Source organism: Acomys minous (genome assembly GCF_964271855.1).
Source record: "Acomys minous genome assembly, chromosome: 3".
Lineage (NCBI taxonomy): Eukaryota > Metazoa > Chordata > Mammalia > Rodentia > Muridae > Acomys > Acomys minous.
Genome location: NC_140485.1, coordinates 60,742,746 through 60,753,684, shown reverse-complemented (window position 1 = coordinate 60,753,684; position 10,939 = coordinate 60,742,746).

The window sequence follows — 10,939 nt, the reverse complement described above, 5'->3', positions numbered from 1 at the left end:
ACTCTGTTTTCCTTCCAAGACAGAAGGGGACCTCATATTCACAGGAGGGAGAAAGTTGGTCTTCATAATTCTATGACATCATACAGGCAAGTTCTCCTGAAGTGGGGAGGAGTTGCTGCCTCTGAGAAAAACAACAGAGGCCAGCAATGTTTTCAGGAGAGTGTGCACTTGACAAGCACAGGAACAAATTCAAGCCCTGGAACAAATAATGAGTAAATTAATGCATTCTAAATTATTTTATTAGATGTTTTAAATAGTGTGTGCATGTGTGTGTGTGTGTGTGTGTGTGTGTGTGTGTGTGTGTTATACCTGCACATGAGAGCAGGTACCTGTTAAAGGAACTTTTATTCACCTGATATAATTGTCATCTCCTAGTCTTACTGCCTCCTGCTAACCTAGGCCTAGTCCTGGAAGCTTCTAACCTCCGTTCAATCTAATCTAGGTCTAAAATGTTTTCAGCCTCTGAGACTTACTGCTGGATAAGCTCACCCTTTCTAGTTCTTTCTGAACTCTGGCTGGCTGACTGACCTCGGCTGTTCTGGCTCAAACTGCTCTCCAGGCTGACTGATTCAATCTGGCTTCTCTCTCAGCTTCCTACTGAATTGCTCTGCTCTGCCTCGTACTGACTTTGACAATCTGTTCTAATCTTCTGGCTCCTTCTCAGTCTGTGGCTCATTTGCCTGCACCTGTGTCTGGCTTGTTCTCTCTTCAGCCTGCCTTGATACAGCTCTTCTGCTAAAAGCTGCCTCTGAAGTCCAACTGAACTGCCACCAACTCAGCTCCTCTGCACTGCCTCTCAACTCACTGACTCAACTGAACTGCCTGAACAGCCCGAACTAGAACTCAGAGATCTGCATGCCTCTGTCTCCTGAGTGCTGGAACTAAAGGCGTGTACCACCACAGCTGGATGTAAGCTTTTCTTTACCTGAAACTTGTTCTATACCAGGCTGGCCTTGAACTCAGAGATATGCTTGCCTCTCTCTGCCTCCTGGGATTAAAGGTGTTTTTCCTTTAATGTTTTCCAGGCAGATCACACAGACCTAGAAGGTCTTTGAATGTGATCTCTTGCCAGAACAGCCATGTTCTGAATTAAAATTCCTCTACTGGTGCCCTTGGGGGTCAGAAGAGTCTGCCGAGAGCCATGGAGCTGGAGTCACAAGCTGTTGCAAGCCAAATAGATGTGGGTACTGAGGACCCAACTCTGGTCTTCTGGAAAGGCAATTTGTGTTCTCAATCTCTGAACTAATAAATTAATTAAAAGAAAAGAAAGAAAGAAAAGCCTTATCTGTGAGTAACAGAGTTTGCCACCACCCTCCGGAAGCCAGCCCGGGTCTTGATCGTGCAGTGTCCACTCACACATTCCAAGGTGTTGCAATCGGCCTGGAGGCAGTGGTCAGGCAGGCCCCAGACTGAGCACCCGTGTTTCATGTTGGTTTACAGCTATCCTGAGTGTGGGGGCTCTTCTGGCCACATGGTGTTGGCAGCCCTGGGGTTCTGTGAGCCACACTCCTGGCATCCTCATGGCAAATCCACTGCACTTAGAAGTTGTTTAGGTATGAAGGGCCTGCCATGAAGACATGTGACCTTACAGTCATGTAAGGACACAAGCTTGGGAGGGTTCACTTTTCCTTGACCCAGAAAATTACACAGCAGGTGTGATGACCTTAGTGCCAGCTGCCTGGCCTTCGGGGAGGTCATAGCGCCTAATAGGCACCCATGGTCTTGCTCTGTAAGCCGTTGTCACCAGATAACATTTATCCAGTGACTCTTAGTAAATGCCGCGTAAGGGGGCGGGCATACGAGGTACGGTGTTTCAGGCTAGTGAGGTGTACTGTGTCCAAGATGGGTGAGCACATTGGAGTTTCTCTAACAGAACTTGGGAGGTGATGAGACGAGAGGTAGGTTAGAGAGAGAGGGGGAAGAAGCCCAAGATTTTTCAAGCCAAGAAGGAAGTGGGGCCATGACTCACGCTCGCTCGGTATTTCATTTCAGCCTCTTGGGATGGGTCAGACTCAGCCTGACCGAGCTGCTGGGGGCTGTTCATCTTGAAGCTTGGTACTGCTTGAGTGGTATGGAACCAGTCTGTTTTATAATTTTTGAAGTCCACAAGTGTGTGTGTGTGTGCGTGTGCGTGTGCGTGTGCGTGTGCGTGTGTGTGTGTGTGTTTCTATTGTAGGGGCAGCCACCAATCAAATTCCAATTTTACTGTTACGGTTGAAGGAGCACGTGGATAAAGGGAGCTGGAAGGCAGAAGGCGTATGGTCTACCCGTGGTCCCATGGGTGCTGGAGGCTGTGCTCATCCCTGTGGCCGTCCCTCCTCCACCCGCTTCTGAGCAGACTCCCTGCCCTGGCATCATGAAGCCACAGCCTGAAAGGTGTGTCCTCTTTTGACATCACTTTAGGTGCCACGGAGGTCATGTTGTGTGGATAGTGACTCATCTTCTAATCTGGGCCTGAAAAGGAGGAGGCTTAGGGCAGAGGCTGCACCTTCTTGCCTCGGAGGCCCTGCTCACACACACACATACACACACACACGTGTTGCTTCTAGAAGCTGTTTTATGAGTAGTCGTGTGCCTCTGCCACCCAGGCTTGGGGCATAGTCTAGCAGGTGTTCGTGAACTGGGCATGTCCCGGAAACTACTGTACAGTTCTTTGTCTGAGTAACTGGCCGTGTGTCCCGGCTTCTTCTAAGACGTAACTTGACTCATTGCAGTTCCAGGTGCTGCTGGGGCTGGTATCTTAGTCTGGCTTTGATTCTTTCATCCTTTTCCAACTGGGAAGGGATAGATACGATTAACCCACTTTCCGCATGGGAAGATGGCACTTGCGGCAAGACCAGAACTTAACATGAGGCTCCCCGGTGCAGAGCAGAATCCGAGGTTATTTATTTTATTTATTTATTTTTTTTAATATTCCATAAAGTCTCCTGGCAAACACATGATCCAAGGCCACAGACACAAAAGACTATTCATTTCTAAAAATAAGATTGATCTCTCCCCCCACGCCCCCCCCCCACCTCGTCCTGATAAAGAACAACATGGATATTTTTGAATTAGGCCAGGGTCAGCCCACCTTCCTAAGCCAGTGGGAGGGTGGACTGGAGTTCGTGCGCCACGGGGTGGCCGCGAGATCTTTTCTCTCCTTCTTCCTCTGTGTGGTATTGTCTGGCTGCCGCCCTGGCAAGCTGCGGGTTTTTCCTATTATTGCGCATTCCTGAGTAGGGCCACATCCTGGAGACCGCATTTGTTTTGATGGCTACTGACGGTACCCCAGAAGCGGGCCGGTGTTGCAGGGCCCCACGGCCTCCTTGCCAGCCACAGGCCTCTCTTCTATCCCCATGGTCACTGGCCGGAAGCTTTTGCTAACTTACAGACATCCAGGCAGAAAAAGGCCTTCTGGTGGGGTAGCTCAGCTTTACCCTGGACCCCGACACCGTCCCCAGGACTAGTTGTGCTTCATGTCCTGACCTGCTGTCGCCACGTGCTTGCCATGAAGTCAGCTTCCCGGAGTCACGCTCATGAGGTTGGTTTCAAGGCCATTATTTCTGGAACATGCTGCCTGCAGCTGGTCACCTAATATATGGATAGCTGGCACGTGACTCCGCCCTTGAGGTCCTTCGAAGGGGCACTTTACCTTTCCTGTGAGAGAATTCACTTGTCCTCTACAGGTGGGACAGCACCTCTTGGGTGGCACTTACCATGTGCCAGGCTTCGGTTTTCAGCACCGCCTTCTCTCAAAGGGGAGGTGTGGTCACAGAGACGAGGAGATTGCATTTTGCCAAGGAAACATATCAAAAGGCTCAGAAAGCAGACCATGCTTAGAGATGGTGCAGCTCAGTGGGTAAGGACTTGAGTTCCATTCCAGAACCCACAAAACCCCCCAAATCTGGCTATGATGATATAGTTGTAATACCAGTGCTGGGGAGACTGAGAGAGACAGATCCCTAGGACTTGCTGATCATGGAGAGACCTTGTTTCTAAAAATAAGGTAGATTGCATCTGACCTCCATGAACGTCTGTGTCTGCATGCACATGAATGCGCACGCGCGAATGTACACACACACACACACACACACACACACACACACACACACACTCACAGATAAAGAGGGGTCTGAGAGACTGGGGTCTTTTGCACCCAGTTTCTTATCCTATGAGCTGGGATTGAATGATAAGGCCACAGCCAGCCGTTGCTCTGGTAGGAGGAATGTGTCCGTCCAGGCCTCGGCACGTGGAAACAGCTGTCCCCTGTGATAAAGCAGAGCAGAGGACGCTTGTGGGGAGGTCTCAGAAGAGTTGTGAGATGGTCAGGCTTCAGGGAAGGCCTGTCACTTCCCACTGCCACACAAGTGCCTAAGGCCACCTCCACCAGCCCTGTCCGTCATTTCTCTCCCAGTGTCTTCTGTCCCTTTCCACATTTCCCTACCCAGAGGACTTCCTAGGCCTGTCTCACAAACCTTCCTCAGGTGATGGCTAACTTTTTCGGGGGAGTGGGGGGTGTTGGTTTTTCAGATCAAGGTTTCCCTCATATGATAGCTAATCTTTTCAAGGTGTGTGTGTGTGTGTGTGTGTGTGTGTGTGTGTGTGTGTGTGTATTTCTCAGGCCAAGGTTTCTCTGTGTAGCCCTGGCTGTCCTGGACTCACTTCGTAGTCCAGGCTGACCTGGTCTCATGTTGGCCTGGGGGCATGTCTGTTGAGCTTTTTTTTTTTATTGCTAATGAACATAGGAAGGCCCAGCCCACCACGGGTGGCGCCATCCATAGGAAAGTGGTCTTGTACTGCATGGAAAGAGAGCAGAAAGCAGTGCTCCTTCATGGTTTCAGTTTCACGTTTCAGCCTGGAGTTCCTGCCTTGGTTTCCACCCCCACCCCACCCCCTGAGGATTCACTATAACCCATAAAATGAAATAAACTCTTTTCTTCCCAAAGTTGCTTTGGCCATGGTGTTTATCAAAGCCAGAGAACCCCAACGAAGAAGTCCTGGTTGTCACTAGTTTCAGGAGAATGGTTTGGGGCACCTGGTAGAGCTGAAGAGGAAGGGGGCAGTCTGCAGAGTGTGTGTGTGTGTGTGTGTGTGTGTGTGTGTGTGTGTGTGAGTGTGTGTGTGTGTGAGTGTGTGTGTGTGTGTGAGTGTGTGTGAGTGTGTGAGAGTGTGTGTGTGTGTGTGTGAGAGTGTGTGTGTGTGTGTGAGTGTGTGAGAGTGTGTGTGAGTGTGTGTGAGAGTGTGTGAGAGTGTGTGTGTGAGAGTGTGTGTGTGTGAGTGTGTGTGTGAGTGTGTGAGAGTGTGTGTGAGTGTGTGTGTGAGTGTGTGTGTGTGTGTGTGTGTGTGTGTGTGTGTGTGTGTGGCAGGGAGTTGAATGTCATGTGATGGGGGGCTGTTGGCAGTGCATGAAGCATCTCACTTGGAGAGAGGCGTACAGAAAGGGGGAGGGGCTCGTACTGGGAGCATTCAAGGTTTCCAGAGTCTCTGACTGAAAGCCCTCTCTCTCTAGCCTATCTTCTGACACCTTGGTGAGAGGAGGGTCTAAAGACATGCCAAGCTATTCTGAAGTTGGGGTGAGTCGGTTTCTTCCCCAAATCCCCACTTCTGGGTAGAAGGAGAAAAAACCTGTGTCAACCTCCAGGTCCTTGGAGGGCAGGATCTTTTCTAAGGCCCCTCGGATAATATTTGCTTGGTAAATAGATCCTTTCTGAGACTCATATGGCAGCTCTCTCAGACAAACCCTGGGCTTGAAGAATTTTATTTTTCTTTGGTTTTTGGCTCTAGGTGCTAACGGCTGTGAGCCTATCTCTGTTCTTACCACGGATCGTTGCTTATCAGCAGCTGCACACCTTGGGAGTAGGACTCAAAGTCTTGCCTTTGGAATCACAGTAGCTCAGGGAAGTTTGTGAGCGTGCGTGCATACTCACTTTTCTGTCTGTTAATGAGAGAAACCCCGGGCCCAAGGTTGATGTCAGTGTAGCCAAGAGGTGGGCAGGTTTCTTCATGGTCTGTGTGGAGCTTGCAGGCTGTGTGAGCAGGAGCCCATCATGGTTCAGGCACTGCAGGCACTTCCGCTTCAGGGAAACAAGATGGCAGGCTCCTTTGCAGAGCTGGGAAACTATCCTCATCTTCCAGCCTTTTCTGCTTGAAGTGTGACTTTTTCCTCCTGGAACTTTCTTTTCAAGTTAGAGTCACGCTAGGCAGCAGGGTGCAGGAGAGAGGAGCTCAGCTCTTCCGAGGGGCTGCCCACACCCGCTGAGTCACTCATAATGGCCTCTTGGATGTCATTTTCTTGCTAAGACATTAGGAAAATTTTTTTCAGCTCCTGAATCACAAGGAAACTCTGTAATTCAGCAGTCTACTCTTGAGTTACTCAAGGAACTTCAGTGCATCCGAAGTGGAGGCTCAGGGGTGGAGGAAATCAACGAATGCCCCGACTGCTGTTGTGCTCCACGCTAAATTCCGTTTGCCGAGTGGGAGTCTGGGAGTTCCATCAGACCCCTGGGGACAGCTGCTAGGGGGAAGTCTGGAAGTGACTGATTGGGGGCTTCTGTGTGACACTGCTGTTTTGTTATCTTCTTGGTTCCATTCCCATAATAGACCCCAGAGTCATGCAGGAAAAGGCTTGCTACAACCATCTTGTGGCCTGCTGATTGTGACAAGCCTGCAGGGGAAGGTGTTGCCAGCGAAGGGCTGCCTGCCCCTGTTTAGGAGTCTCAGTGTCTCTGCTTGGTGTCCCACCTTGCATGCTAAAAAGAGCCACCTCTGCTGCCCTCTATGCCCCTGGAGAAGCGGCCCAACTCAGCCATTGCTGACCCACCCTTGGCATATCCCTTCCCAGGGGCCAGAGAGTGACTTTGTCATTCATCACAGAGTGCCGCCCTTCACCACTTGCCACAGTTCAGGGCTAAGGGGTCACTTTCAGACTGGCAAGAGATCAGACCTGAGGGAGACCCTGTCCTCTCTGGGGATGCTGCTCACCTGCATCTTGAACAGGGAGCTTCCTGGCAACAGAGAAGTTGCCATCCATTCACCACTTGACTGGCATATAACACATTTGCAATCAAAAGCGCTTTTCCTGGGAGAACAGGTGTCCTCGTAAGCAAGATGCTGAGATTTGGTGGTCTGTTTTCATAAGCTCTATGCCTGTATTCCTATCGCTGGCAGTATGGCTCAGTGCTCTGTTCCTCTGAATACCAGGGATGACCAGGGATGTGTCCACAGGTGGTATCCACTCAGATAGCTGCACCCTGTCCTCCATGGAACCTTGGGACCCCTCTAAAGGCACTGGGGTCGATCACACCAGCTAACTTCTCCAAAGAGACTTGTGGCTTTGAGACGGTTAGTCTGGTTTTTTTTTTTTTGCAAATGAAGAAATTCTCGGCAAAGAGAAGACGGGCCCCTCTCAGGGGCAGCCCTGGGGGCCTTGCCAGCCCTCTGCTGCCCAGCATCTGCCTCCACCCCAGCCTCCCTACAGCCAGCATCCAAAGTTGAGCACTGGGCCGAGACTGAATAAACACTGTTGATGATACAGGAATCAAAGCAAACAAGGGCTCTCTTTTTGCCAACTGCCCCATTAACAGAAAAGCCTTTTAGGGGCCCATCTGGAAGCCAGGCTTTCCCCACCCTGAGCAAACTGAGGTGACCAAGAGGAATGTGCTCAAGCGAGGGCCGCTTCGGGGACCCAAGCACACTGGGTCCTGGTCATACAGTGAAGATTGAACACAAGGAGATCAAAAGGGTCTTTGGAGCCAGCCCTGAGGTCCATACAGCAAGGCAGCGTGCAGCCAGCCACACGGGCCCTTTTCAGGGCTGCTGTGCAGAGGCCAGGGCCACCGTGGACATGGCTTTCCATAACAGCTAGCTCACTGTGCCTGTTCCCACCCAGCTGAGCATGATGGCCAAGCTTCTCAGAACACTACTTTCAACTTAGACCACCTCTGGGGGGGGGGGAGCAGGAGGGGGTGGAGGAAAGCATCCTTGAGCACCGTGTCTCTAGCCACCATTACAAGGGCACACTCCTGAAGGAACACATGGGCTTTAAGGAGAACTGATGCTCTGAACCGGCCTGCACAAACTCATCCAGCTGTTGGTGAGCACTTAACAGACAGCGCTGCGGCCCCGTCTGTGTATTGGGCATGTTAGGGTCTCAAAGCTGATGGTGACCAGCAGTCCCTTACTGGCACGGGGATGAGGCATGCATCTGAATAATTAGCAAACAGCTGTCCGTGGCCACTGCACACATCTGTGCTCTCATCCTAAGGATGTGAGGGGCCTTCGAGGGCCAGGCAGCTCACTCTGAGCCACCAGAGTCCCAAAAGCAACGGGGCTATCAAGAGTGAAATGAGAGGGGGCCTGGAGAATGTGCTGGCTTCTGAACTGACCCTCTGCATGCACTTATTTGATTAATTATACTTTATAGATTGATTTTTTGCGGTGGGGAGCACACGCTGAAGGGCGTGTAGAAGTCAGAGGACAACGTGTGGGAGTTAATTCTCTCCTCTACCATCTGAGGCCCTGGGGATCCTGTTCACGTTATCACTCTTGTGGGAAGGCACCGTTCCCTGCTTCTCCATCTCTCTGGCTTTTATTACTTTTGAGGAAGAACCATACTATGTAGACCAGGCCTGTCAGCCTCTAACTTGTGCCCATCCTCCTGTCTTAGTTTCTTTAACTGACAGGGTGACAGGTGTATACCAACACATCCAACTCTTTTCCTCCCCTCTTTCTTTCTTTCTTTTTCCTTTTTTCTTTTTCGCTTTTTCATGTGTATGCATATGGGGGGGTGTCATGTGCCTGTGGGGTATATTCTTGTTTTCCTGTGTTTGCATGTACATGTGTGTGTGCACATGGAGCCCTGATTTTAGTATCAGGAATATTTCCCCATTCTTCTCCCATCTTGCTCTTTGAAGCAGGGTCTGTCTCTCAGCCAAACCTGGAGCTCACCCATTTAGCTCATCTTGCCAGCCAGGAATGACAAGTGGGTTTCCACACCCACCCAGCACTTTCCATGAATTCTCGGGATCTGAACCCCGGTCCTCTGTGCATGCATCAAGCTCTGCTGAGCTACCTGCTGTGTTTACCCATTCTCCTTATCCTTGGGGGCCAGTGACTGGGACAGGAACATCTAAAAACGGTGTGGTCGTTCAGACCTCTGAAGTAGGTTCCCAAGCTACAGAAGTGAAGCCTACACTGACTTTGCCGAGAGGCGCCTTTTTGGTGGTCTCTTGATGAATGGGCTCAGTGTCCCCTGCACGTTGCATTTCTGTGGTTGCATTTGGTAGCCTGTGGCTAGCCTTGCAGTGCTCTCCAGTGGAGTGTTTCCTGTCACTCACGGGCCACTGTAACATGAAGCCAAGACACAGAGTGTGGAAGTGACAGACCGTCCGATATTCACGGTCTGCATTTGGATTTGGAACCCCAAGTGCCCCCATCATAGCAGCTCTGCCTCCTGCTGTGGAGCCCTGATGAGACTGGGGTCCAGAAATGGGCACCTTGGTCAGAATGAAGAATTATGCGCTTAATCTGGTCCTCTGGAGACAAGGTTTGTCCCAGGGCTTCTGTTCAGTTTGGAGCCCAGGCCTTTCCACAGGGTGATTCAACACCTGTGGAGAGAGAGGCTGTTCTCCTGTCTCTGCCTCTTTAGTCGTCTCCCTGTGCACTGGAGAATCCATTGAGCCTAAAGAAAGTTCCTTGGATACAGCCCCTCCACAGGTCCTGCCAGGGTGTGTTCCCATCAGTGTCACTGGTAGGCAGGCAGTAGAGGCACGGACTTCTACCCTTAAATCCCAGCATTGTACTCTCTTGGGTCCATATCCCATGAAATGGCTTCTCTGGTCTGTCACAACATCAGGGTTCTGAGGACCAATCTTTGGAAAAGAGGCTGGGGAGGGGGGTAGCCTAGGTTGGCCTTGAACTCACTATGTCGCCAAGGCTGGTCTTGAACTTCTGATCCTCTTGCTTCCAGCTGCATGTGCTAGGATTATAGACATGCGACACATTGCCTGTTCTATGTAGTGCTGGGAATCCCACCCAGGGCACTAAGCACACCAGGCAAGCTCGCTACCAAACTGAGCCGTGTCCCTAGCCCACATTTTCTCTTTTAATGGTGATGTATTTCTGTTTAAAAGATGTATTCTATTTTAATTATGTACACATGTGTATGTGTTGGGGGTGGTGTGCACCTGTGAGTGCAGGTGCCCTCAGAGGCTGAAGGTGTTAGAGTCCCTGGAATTGGAGTCACAGGTGCTGGTGAGTTTCTTGACCCGAGGAGGCCACCAAGCTCTGGTCCTCAGCAGGAGCAATGCCCACCCTGAGCCAATGAGCCGTCTCCTAGGCAGGAAGTACTGACTTCTTGAGCACTCAAGAACTTTGTGTCACCGTTTCAGCTTTGGTCAGGTTTAAAAGAAAGCTTTATTTTATAACTGTTTTACTGTTATAACTACTAGCTATTTTTCCATGTATTTTATTTGTGTGTGTGTATGTGTGCGCGTGCCCCACAACGCATGCACGGAGGTCAGAAGACTACTTGGAAGAGCCAGCTCTCTCTACTGTATGGGTTTCAGGGCTTGAACGCAGATCACTGGGCTTGGTGGCAAGTGCCTTTACCTGAAGAACCATCTGGCCAGGCCAGTACTTGTTTTTACTATTAAAGTTTGTAATTTAAGAAGGAAAACCATCCAGCCACATCTCCAAAGCCTGAGGCTGGCCCCCAAACAACGATGTAGGCAGCATGGCTGAAGATAGCAAGCCAAACAAAACCATGGATAGGCAAAATGGTGACTTGGATAAGGAAAAACCTTTCGGGGTGAGTCCCAGCTGCCCCGTTCAGTCATAACTCCACATGAATGTCAGTGACGTCACCAAGGCCCAGAGGCTGTTGAGACCGGGTCTAAGAGGGGCCAGTTCTAGGTTCCTTCCATACAGAGGAAGCTCCAGTCTGACTCATATCTAGGAA